This window comes from Gavialis gangeticus, unplaced genomic scaffold (genome assembly GCF_001723915.1).
Source record: "Gavialis gangeticus isolate Ggan-Ray unplaced genomic scaffold, GavGan_comp1, whole genome shotgun sequence".
NCBI lineage: Eukaryota > Metazoa > Chordata > Crocodylia > Gavialidae > Gavialis > Gavialis gangeticus.
The window spans coordinates 41,558,782-41,571,094 of NW_017729006.1; the positions used below are offsets into that span (position 1 = coordinate 41,558,782).

The window sequence follows — 12,313 nt, forward strand, 5'->3', positions numbered from 1 at the left end:
CCCCCCCCCCCCCCCCCCAAAAAAAAAAAAAAGAAAAAAGGAAAAAAGATGATGATGATGATGAATGGCTGTGGAGGGGGGAAATGGGAAGTGGAGGAAAGCAACAACCTAATCTTGTAGTCTTTTGGGAATATTTTTGTTTCTGTCACTAGGATTTCATTTTTAGTAAGGTTTATGGGGAGGACTCTCAAGTCCAGTATCTGGGCAGTAGCCACAACCAGTACTTCATGTGTAGCACTTAACACAAGAGTGCAGGGAATGTTCCCTGATCTAGGTGGCAATCACAAATGAAAGCAGAACATTTGATTTCCTTTTCCTCATTTCATAACAAATTGAATTTTGGGAATTGACTGACACTTAACCTGTTCTGGCTTTGAAATCCCAAGCAAGGCACATACTGTGGGTTTTAATTTAATTTTTCTCTTGTTGTAGGACATAAGAAGTAAGGACTGCATGCAAACCTAGTTTTTGAAATTCCTTATAATGTCTTGGGTGACATGAACATTTCTTTGCAGCCTAAGTTCTCCTTGTCTAGACTGTTCAGGCTGAGCAGAATTGACCAGAAGTTCAAAATGTGAAACAACAGACACGTATTGCTGGGTAGAGGGAATGTGATCATTTAGCGGAGTGTAGGTCATACATAGGCCTGTGCAACATAAGTCAAATTTATGTTGTTGCCAAGTTTGATCAGAGGCCTAAGTCAAAGCTGCAGAAATGTGGTGAAAGCAGACGGCCTGAAAAGCTTGTGTCTGAATGACTGTAGCATGAACCTTTGCAGATGTAGCAACTAGCTTGGTCAGCAAAGCAAACGGAAACCATTCATATGTTTAATTAGAGACAAGGAAACAGAACACAAGGCCTAAAAGGAAGTACTATAAGAAAGAACTGTAGTTTCATTTTAAAATAATTAGAAGTAGAAATTGATGTAGCTAAAAATATTGAATATTTTGCTATAACAGATGTATTTTTGATATTATGTAAAAACAAAACAGCCTTGTCAGACCATAAACTAAGATGGAGGGTAACAGACCAGTATTAACAGCATTATATAACGGGAAGGGAAAGAAGATAAGGAAGCCTTCCTTTTGCTCCTTTTTCTTTTGCAGGGATATAATTCCCAACTAATTGACACCTTCCAGGCCCACCAGATATCTAGTTCAATTTAGTTCCAAAAGTTTCAGGGAAACAAAGAAATTTAAGTAAAACCAATCAGGGATCATTCATTAGAATATTAAAATCAGCCATCTATAAGTACTGGGCACAGGCTGGAGGGAAATTTGGACTTATACATGTGGACTTCTGAATTTGGACTTTTTTGAAGACCAGCAAACCAACTCAAGTCTCCAAGGGAACAAAGAAGCAAGGCCAGTGGGCCTGTTTCTTCTCTGAATCTGAGACTATGTAAGCATTGTCTTTATTGATACAAGTAAGTATTTTTATTGTGTGTCTTAATAAAGGTTTCAAGTTGTGACTGGGCTGGTTTCACTGTATTCATCAGTCTTACTCTCAACCACAGTTAAAATTAAGTATAACAGGGGGTCTTATTGTTTCAGCTATAAAATGATGAATATTACCTTTTCTGTATTCACATCTGTATATTTAGGCAGTGCAGTCAAACTGTTTGTATTACTTGAATCTTAGCTGTAGCATCCGGGATGAATATATCTGATACCTTGTCCAGGGATAAAATGAATAGGGAGAACTTGAACTGTACAGACTGATGGCCTTGCCTGACTCTGCCCACATACACCTCAACCTGATCCAGCTTTCAGTGTTGGCAGCTACATGGGTTTGAGGTGTTTCACAATATTTGGTGTTTTATCTAAAATCCCGGTTCCACAAGGCCTTTTTTTGTTTTTTGTTTTGGTTTTTTTTGTGAGAATATCAGCTTTTGATTTAAAAAAAAAAAAAAGTTCTAGCCTTTGTGCTTGCAGATCAAATTTTGTGTATGTGACCCTCCATGGTCCAAGACAAAAAAACTAATAAACAAACCCCAATCTGTTTTTTGTTTTGTTTTGTTTTTTTAAACTGAAGATTTTTAAGCTGGTTTTGTTGTCCTGTAGGGCCAGGCCAACTTTTAGGATCTCAAAATTGCACTGTTAGATGGGAGGGTGTGACACAATTGCACTTATACACATACACACAAAAATCAATTAGGCGCATACACATGCACTAGGTGCACATGCACATCCAAGATTACCAGTCTAACCACATGCACACCTATCACCCATTCAAGCACATACACACAGATGAGTTCCTAAGTTGAGTGGTGTTGTATGTATGTGTGTGCTTGGGGTACTTAAGGTCGAGTGGCCCTAGGGTTACTTGGGGTCACCTGGTGCCAGGGTGGCAGTGAGGGGAAAAAGCCTGGTGGCAAGGAGGAAACAGCCAGGAAGCAGAGAGGCAGAAAGCTGGGAGATTGGAGTAGGGCTGGGAGGTCAGAGACAAAACCCAACTTGGGTTCCAAATTAACAGTTTTATTAAACAGACAACACATTACAGAGCCCCATGAAGTTATTGGTTCCTACACATGCATGCATGCACACACGTGCGTGCGCGCACACACACACACACACACACACATATATATATACATATATACTGGTATAGCAGGAAAGAAAAAGGCTTGGTGGAGGGATTGAAGTTAAGGTGTGTAAGGGCAGAGTCCAGGTCCTTTGCTTGGGGAAGGAAGGTGGGTGATAGCTACCTATCCTGGGCTGTGAGTTGATCTTTGATGGCCAGTCAGGGTCTTCTCCAGCAAGGTGTTGTCCAGAGGGAGTTGCTGGCAGGGCCTCTGGGTGGATAGGTGGTGTGGTGTAGTGATGGTCTAGATTGAGAGGGCATCCCATTGGGTCTGTCTTCACTACCCCTTTGTATAGGGGCAGACCTTCTATGACCCTAGTGGCAGGGGCATGCCCAGGCAAGGGTCAGCCCTGGTGCACTGAGCATGTGCACTCTAGGCTAGGACATACAGTTCTAGATGTCTGTAATGGTGGGTTGGCTGGTTTCTGCAGCAGTCTTTGTCTTCCAAGTCTTGAGCCAGGGAGGGTCAATGCAGGGTGATGGTTGGGTTGTTGAGTTGATGGTTTGGTCATTCAGAGGGAGTTATTTTTAGACCTACTGCCATTGTCTCTTGAGCACCCTCATTTATCCCCATTCATTCAGGAACCAATTTACATAGGAGGGGTAGGTATGGGTCATAGTTGCAACATTGTATAGGGCAGGGGACACAAGGTAGAGGCTTGACATACAAAATGGAAACTTGACATTACTTGACATTACTTTACAGCCACAGGCATAAACCATACAGTATTAATATGAAACAATAAAAATCAATGCAAAAATGATAGGAATTACAATATAATACAATATAAATCAGTAAAAATCAATGCAAACATAACAGAACACTATTTATGATACAAAAAGGTGCTTATTACAATAATAGCATACAATAACTTAGCTTACCTAGTACTACTTGTAATCACTTATAAGGGATAGAGAGGGCAGACAGACAGTCAGAAATGGTTAGGGGAAGGGGAGGGAGTGTATGTTTAAATTAAAAAAAAAAAAATTGGGGTTTTGCTATAGTTTCATAAATTTTTGCAGCCCAACCCTTGGTTTTCAAATGCCAGAAATCTGCAATACTTTTTTCTGTTTTCCTCTGTGTGTTGTTATACATTATCTATACCCATATATTATTTATGTATATTTCAATATAAGATTAATTCATATTAGGATTACATCATATAGGAAGATTACAAAAAGAAACAATTAACTGCACAGTCCAAGAAATGAAATATTTCTTTAAATGTTCATTTAAATTAATGTTAAATGTTATAAAGTTATAAATGTTAAAGCAGGTTATAAAGTACAATACTATGAAATGAAATTCTGGTCTCTAAATTCCTGATTCAGTAACCAGTATTCATGAAGCAGGCTCTGAATTTACCCATGTATGTCTAACACACTAACTGCAGATTAAGTCCATTACTTAATAGCCTGACCATCCTTATTGGGCCAATATGTTATAGTCAGTGCCATAGCAATGAATTTTGGTGCCCAGGGCAAAGCCTGCAGCAGCAGCCCGCCTTTGACCTGTGTACAGATCTATGGGGCACATGTCCCTCCATGCTTATCTGGAAGTGCACACAGCGGTGGGAGCCTCCCTCCCCCCATCCCTGCACCCTCCCAAATGAGCCACTCACGACTCCATCCTGCGCCCTTCCCAAGCTGGGGAGTGCCCTTTTGCTTCAGTGCCAGGAGAGGTCACTCCATTCAACCCCACCACCTCCCCCAGCACTGGTTATAGTCAACTTAACAAAACAATTTAACACTCCTTTAAAGTCAGTAGCGTTACACGAGGGATGACTGTAGAGATAAATCCTATTCCCCCTTTACATGCCTAAGTGGCACTTACATACTCATGTTACTACAATTTTGGTCCTTGCCTGCAGTTTAGATTCCCTGTAGTTATGTTAGCACTGTCCTTCCCTTCTCAGCATACTCTATAGGCTACACTTTGGGTATAAAGGCACCTAGGTGGAATAGAATTGCCTTGATGTGTATAATAGCTGTAACTCACAATCATTAATTTCAGAAAAAGCATGACTAATCTTACTATCTTTTAGCTGACTAGTTTCGTGGTTAGGGCACTGCCCAGCTAGAAGGGGTTTGAACCTCTCTCTCCAGTTTTCTTGTGAAATACTCTAACCACCAAACTATGGGCTAAGTACTACTGAGACCATTCTCTAACCTTCTCACTGTTTGCTTCATTTCTGAGCACACTGAGTAGGCTACAGTGTGGCTGGACACCTAGAAAGAATAAAATTACCCAGGCATGCACATAATATTGGGTAAGCTCCAAATCTTTAGTCACAGAAATACTATATTTATTGGGAATATGACATGATTTTCCTGCCTTTTCACCCAATTAGTGAGCTAGAGATTTAGGACACTTGTCCAGGAACAGGAGATGTGTGACTTTCTCACACAGATGGAGTTTGAACCTGAATCGTCCACTTCCTAGCAAAGTGCTGTCGTAATAGACAAGAGACTAGGCAATGCCTGCAGGCCTTTCCTCTCAAAGAAGTTGACCAGGAAGAGAAGAACAAACTTAAAGGGAGGGTGCCACCCTGTCTCCTATGGCCATTCTGCACTTTAAATTTAATATTCATTGGATTAAATAAATAAATAGCAGCAGGAGAGTTTAGGATTTTCGTGGGCAATACATTTTTGAACTAGCTGTATGGAGAGATTTAGATAAGGTTTTGAACATAAAGTGCTGCCCCTTAGGCAGCTCATGCAGGCACAACTTTAGCTAAGTAGCAGAAAAAACAGGGAAGTGAGCCCAGTACTTCTAGCGTGGTCATCTTCTGTGTCTGTTTATCTTCTCTTCCACACCGCCTAGTAGGGCTATTTCAAAAGGCAGGTTGTAGATGGTTCTGGGCAATAACTGGTTAGAGCATATTTCTGGAAAGCAGAAATGCAAGCTCAAATCTGTGTGTGGGGGGGAGGTTGGAGGGGACTAGAGCCCACCTTTTTTGCTGTCTGGGCACATACGTTAGCCACTAGCTTAACAGGCTAAAAAGTGGGAGGGATCTCCTCCATCTTACTTTTGGCAGATTTGTACATACCTGGGCAATACTACTGCACCTAATCCACAGGTGGATATAGAATCCAAAACTTGAAGTTATGCAGCTACAAAGTACCACTTAGGTGCATAAAGGTGAAATAAGATTTCAGCAGTTAGAGCATCTATGCACGTGCTCTGGGGTGGAGGGGGAGGCGTTTTAATTAAAGCACCCACAGCATTGTGTGTGTTTAGCATCCCATGCTTCAAAATAGCTGTGTGGGCACTTTAACTAATGTTCACTCAATAAGCTTTAAAGTACCCCCACAGCCATTTTGAAACATGGGGATGCTGAATACTTGTGACACAGAGGCTGCTGGAGAGTTCTAATTAGCACGCTTCAGCAGACTTGCAGCAGATTCAGTTAATCCAGTCTGCTCCCAGGTGTGCTAATTTGTATGCGTCAGAGCAGAGGTCTGTTGTGTATAGGTGCTCTTAGGGTTTAAAGTTAAAGTTATGCTCTTTTGGATTCCTTTGATTAGTCTGATGAATTAATCCCTAAACATAAATATTTCATTTTGGTTTACTCCTAGCTTTACCAAGTCAAAATACAATTTTAGGACTCAAGTATGACTGCCTCCCTCCTACCTCCCCACCAAAAAGAAAACCCCTCTCCTTTACATATTTATGGAGTCACCCATGTGCTAATATCCTGTATAAATGTGTTTCCTTTTGAAAAAAACAATTTTGGAAGCTGAAAAAGAAAAGGAAATTACTTAAAACCATCCTCCTCTATTTTCCCCTTTTAAATTACTGCTCAACAACTTTGTACTAAGGCTCTCAAGTGCCAATGCTGACAGAAGATGCCATAGCTTAAATGACCCTGCAGAGCAAAAATCTTATTATCTGTGAGACAGCTCTTGCAAGTTATAAAGCACAACAGGAGAAAAGTAAAAGGGCTCAATGTAATAGAACATAGTTTCCTCAAGGCAAACACTTTCATCTTTCGAGGACATTTGACCAACTGTGACATCATTCACTGACTGCTTTAGATATCTGCATAAGGAAAAAAAAGTGAGAGAGAGAGGGAGATACAACAGAATATTTGTTAGGTCTAAGAAAAAGTCCTTTTTGGGGAGAAAGAAACTGACTGAGACCAATTTAGTCCTAATGCAGTTTTGCTGTCACTTAGCAATATGCAGGGAAGTAGACTGATAGTGTATGGCTTTTTCTCCGTTTGTCTTTCCTTCTGACTGCTCTCATTCATCTGGAAAAGGACCAGGTGTTTTTTGCAGTGACTGAAAAACAAGGCTTCACATCTTAGTCACTGAATTTAATTTGCAGGTGAATTGTTAGAAGGCCTCCATATATTTTTTGGCATTTACTTAAGATTTTTTTTTAAGGCAGCTTAAAATAAATATGAAGCCAGGTGGTGTATTTGAAGAATCTCTGCATGACAGAAGTTTATTAACAAGGAATAACTTGCAAATGATCTGCTAGTCAGAAAAGTGTGGTATGGTCGCTAAAGAGGACTAAGTGGGGACGTACATTCTCTTTCCCTCCCATGAATGACCTGACTACTAAGACACAGGGTGCTGACAGAAATGACATTAATCATGCAATTGGCCCCCTAAGAGCACTCTACAGCTGAGTTCTGACAGAAATGCACAGCTACAGAGCACTTTACAAGTGACCAATCACGCAACAAATTAACCCTAATTTAATGAGGATTCAGCTGAAGTAGTTCCTAAGTGGAGCACCTTCATTAATGTGCGTCTGATCAGGGCTGGACTGCATCAGCCCATTCCAGCCCTGCCCTAGGTGCTGTCTGCAGGATGGGACAGGAAAGAAGGGGAGGAGGGAGCTCCAGGCTGGGGTTTGCCTAAAGTGTGCTGGAGAGGAGGTGGATTAGAGCCCCCAAGGTGGAGGGGCTGTAATCCACCTCCTCCCATTCCAGTGCAAACTTGGAAAACCCCATCCCAGAGCTCCCCCCTCCCTTCTCCCGCCATGCAGACAGCACTAGAGTTGAGAGGTGGGGTAAAGGGCTAGGGGACAGAGGCTGCTGGCATGCAGCTTCTCCTGAATCAGCTCCAAAGTGGAGCTCAATCTCCTACCTCTCTGACCCAACAGAAAATGTCTGTTGCAGTGAGGGTTTCACTGTAACTCATGGCAATTTCTGTAAAGCGCCGTGAGTTACAGCAGGGAGCTGCACATCTGTCAGCACCGACAAAGCCATCCTCTCTTGCTTACTTCCTGTGGCTGTTGCTCTCTTCCCCCCACTACTTAGTTAAGCTACTGCTGTTGCTCCAACAGGAGAGGTGGAGATTGCCCAGCTACAGTGATGCCTGTAGCCTCATTTGGTTTAGGCATTCTAAGGCACAGGAGGAATTGACATTGGGGCTAGGGACAGACATTCAAAAAGCCTGAGTCTGAATTGATTCACTCTTTGAAGGTTAGTCTAACCTAGCTAGGCTGAACCGGTTTACAACTGTACAGACATTCCCTCTGGACCGAAGAAATGTGGGCACATGCCTGCATTACTTCAGGCTAGAAGCTGCAGTGTGCCAGAGCAGGCGTTCTTTCCCTTCCACAGTGCTGAGCTGAGGGTGTACATGGGCAGGCTGTAGCAGGGTGCTCGGATTAGGGAGCCTTTAGCACTCCATCAAGAAAACAAAAGCCTCTGTCATTAGTTCGAGTTCTTCTTAAACAACTTTTTCCAAGGAGGGAATGGAGGGACATTACCAGCTGACCTGTTGATTAGCTCCAAAAATCCCTGACTGCCTTTGTCCTGTCTGCCTTACAGAGACCTCACAGCATTAGCTAGCACACCACATGCTGGCTATGGTTCATGCTGTGGGAGAGGGGAGTGGGGGAATCCCTGCTTGAGCAAGGAGGGAAAGGGCAAGGGGAAGCCACGCAGACACTGCTGTGTCTGCAGTCTCCCCTGAAGCTCCAGCCAGGGACCTGACAGGCAGGGCCAGTTCTGCTCTGGAGCAGAGAGCTCCACCCCAGGCTGCAATGCATCTGGGATGCTGGGGGACTCTGGTTTAAGTTAAACCAGGAAGGCATCTGGGACAGACTGCATAAAGCAGTTTTACCCAGATCAGTTAAGTTCAACCAGGTTTATCTCAAACTGGTTTATGTGCACTGAACATCTGTTCTGTTGCAGGTTTAAACCAGTTTCTGATAAGCTGGTTTATGTGTAATGTCTGTTCCTAGCCTGGGTCTCCTATATCATGAGCTAATACTGTGACCACTTTGCTATTGCATAGAACTTTTCCACCTATGCCTTCTCCCTCTGCTGTCAGCTTTTGACTGAAAACTTCTTCCATTGTAGTTGGAGCAAAGTCTGATTCTCATAGTATACCTTGATGATTCATTCCAGATCAAGCCCCTCCGAGTAGATACAGAGGCATGCCTGGTTTCTGATCCCTGTTGGGGTGCCAGGTTGCTCAGCAGTATCAAGATTGAGGCACTAAGGGCTTAAGCAGAAGTGGAATGTTTCCAGGGGAATTTTAAGATAAATAATTAAGGTACCAGCAGGGTTTAGGCATGTCTACAGGCAGATAGAAATTTACTAGGAGGAGGAAGTGGCAGACTGGGATTGTAATTTTGGCCATAAAGGGAATTTATGCACCTAAGGCCTTTTTTGGGATTTGGCCCTAATCTCTCTGGATTTTACTTCTCTCTGTCTTTTTACTGTTTTGTTTATTTAGACTTATTTTGTTTATTTAAATGCTTTCTGAAATGTAGTGGGGGGAGGCGGCATGGCCAGGCCCTGACTTGGCCTTGCAAGAGGGAAAGTGTGTGCAGGCTGGCTCCAACCTGGCCCTAAGGGTGGAACGGGGCATGGCCCAGCCAGTCTCACTCATGGGGGAGGAGTAGGATGTAGGCTGGCCTTGACCCAGCCTCGCAGGGGGTGAACAGGGCATGGCCAATCCCATGGTGGGGGGTGAAGGTGAGGCACATGACCCTGTACCAGTGGGCGGGGAGGGAGTGGGGCCTGGCAGTGGTATTTCCACTGCTCCCCCACTGTTATATTTGCTGACCCATGGAGAGTCCCACAGACCAGATGATTTGGCTCCACATATGGCCCATGGGCTGGAGGTTGAGAACACCTGGCACAGAACCAGGGGTCAATGCAGGACCCAGCATGGAGCCAGAGAGCAGCAGGGTAATCAGCACAAAGTCAGGGAACAGTGAAGGACCCTAGATACTTGATTCTAACATGAGGGTTATTTTTTCCCAGATTTTATGAGGAAATATACCTTATCTTGGAACTGAGTAATCACAATATTTTATTGTAGCTACTTACTTTCATATAAAACTTTTGTGCTTTTTATGCTGCAGATTTTGACCTGAGATTTTTCACTGTAGGTCTCTGCAAGTGTCAAAATCCATTTGGCTTCGTTTATACATAATAAGTATATTTAAAAAAATCAAACTTTTTGATCTCCGTAACAAAGTTGAGTTTTGAAACTTGAAATGTGGTACAGGTAATGAATATGCAGCAGTTATATATTTAAGTCCAGATCCCAAACAGACTTCTCACACACCTATTAAACTTGACTGACGTGCACAGTTCTACTGAATTAGCCAGAACCATTTATGTGCGTGTTTGGGCTATTGTATTGTTGATTTCACTAAGGCAGGAAGTAGTAACAACTCTTTCCATCCCTTCCTAATTTCCTAATAAAGCATTTCTTTTGTAGCCCTCTTGGATTTTTTGGTGTTCCTTTGTCCTGCTACTGAATCTGTCCTTGGGTAATTAAGTCCCTCTTGCACCCTTTCTTTTCATGAGCCCCCCAAACAGATTTTTGTACTGAGGAGGGACTCTGGGCTAAAATCTAGACATATGCTGAAGAATGACTTTGGGGAAGGGCTTGAGTTAGCAGAGAAGACAAGAGCCACCCTTAAAATCTGCTTCGATAATTCACCTGCTAAATGTAATTGTGATGGACTACAGCTTTTATTGTGATATTTCTGTGGTCTCATAAAGACATTCAGTTTCTTTTGGGAAAAGTTTAGTAAGAAATCCTTATATGTGGCCAAATGAATGTCTGTTAAATATGAGGAAACGGCTAACTGATATTAATATATAAATAGGGAGATGTATATAATCAAACAGTTGTGCATATGTGGACCAATGTATTTCACGTGGATAAAATGCATATACACCAGAATAAGATACTAAAGGATAGCTCCAAAACTAGATTTCACGATGACATGTGCCACTATAGGTCTAAGTACAGACAGTGAAAAGCCCGAGGTGGAATTGATTCAATCTACACCAGTTTCTCTAAGCTGCATGGATTGAAATTATACCGAACTGAGCTGCTGTTCAGTTTTTCTTTGGCCAAGACAGACAAATGTTTGAACTGGTCATTTTCAGAAGGAGGTGGGCACTCACAAATACCTCTCAGCTCCCCCAAGCTGGAAACATGAGAGACCTGCCCCCCTGCCAGCCCCCAGCCTGTCAGGCACGGGGTAATGGACACCTGCTCTGGCCTGCGCCCCCCACCCAGCAGGGGTTGGTTTGACGGGTGAAAACCCCCAAGCACAGGCTTTCCCTCCCCTGTCTCCTCTAAGTCCTCCTGTGGTGGCTGGGAACATCAGGGCCCCATCCATGCACCAGCCCCCAACCTGTCAGCCACAGGGGGCCAGACAAGGAAGGGGATGGACCCCTGCTCCAGTCCTTCCCGCATCAGCAGAAGCCAAAGTGTTCATTTCTTCTTGTGCTTGACATGTCAAGGGCTGGTGAAGGGGCTCTTGCTACAAGTTGGTGGAGCTGGGCTGGAAGGGGAAGGGAAAGTCCATGCCTGGGGGTTTCCCTCCCAACTACTGGTTAGACTCTTGCTGGGGGGGGTCAGAGTAGGGGAATCAGTTCCTCACCCCCTTGCCTGGCCCCCACCATGCTGTCAGCAGGCCCAGCTGTGAAGCAGAGGCTTTGTTGCCTCAGCTCTGTGACGGCGGGGGTGGAGCGGGAGGTGCAGGTCACCCAGCTTGGCAGGAGCTGACAGCTGGGGCTGCAAAGCGTGTAGGTATGCTGAAGGACTATGGCTTAACTGGATTCACTGTGGGATCTGGGACAGAAGTTGGGTAGACTGACTTACCCTAATTCAGTCAAGTCTGATGCTACTTCCATCCAGGTTGGTCTTAAACTGGTTTCAGCCTTTTTGAAAGCTGTTTATGTGCATTCTATTGCGTTACAGATTTGAACTGGTTTCCAATCACTTATATATGTAATTTCTGTCCCTGGGCTAGAAGCTTAACAAAAACCTATAGAATTCAATTTTAAGCCCAGCTAGTACCTCATAAACCTTGTCCAATGGCATGCACACCCCAAGAGCCAGGGTGCCAGGGCTGATATGGCCCACTGAAAATCATGTAACAGTCGAGATGGAAAGTAGCAACTGGATAATGCCAATTAAAGTATCTTATCCAAATATAATTATTCTGAATGCATGGAGACCATACAAACATCACTATAAGATAAAAGTAGCAACTATGAAATTGCTTTCCTTGGAGCATATATTGATATTTACTTCCTTTGCAATTATTTTATTGTTGGATAGTAAATCAAACTTGGACTTGGCAGACTTTTATACCATTATCTTGTTGAGTGACCCTAGTCAAGTCCCTCAGTATGTTGTCTCAGTTTTCCTATCTTGTATAATGAGGATAATGATACTTATCTCTTACAAATTGCCTTGTATGAGCTGGGTATTGTTTTTTTATTATCAG

The 12,313-nt window shown here is 43.2% G+C and overlaps 1 long non-coding RNA gene across 1 annotated transcript in view; it reads left to right on the forward strand.

Moving 5' to 3' along the window:
* Positions 1-11,781, forward strand: part of LOC109291900 — a 14,460-nt gene extending 2,679 nt beyond the window's left edge. Inside the window, exons 2-3 of the long non-coding RNA XR_002095981.1 lie at positions 918-925; positions 11,693-11,781. This is a non-coding gene — a long non-coding RNA (uncharacterized LOC109291900). The remainder of the gene's footprint in view (positions 1-917; positions 926-11,692) is intronic.
* Positions 11,782-12,313: the final 532 nt, after the last annotated feature.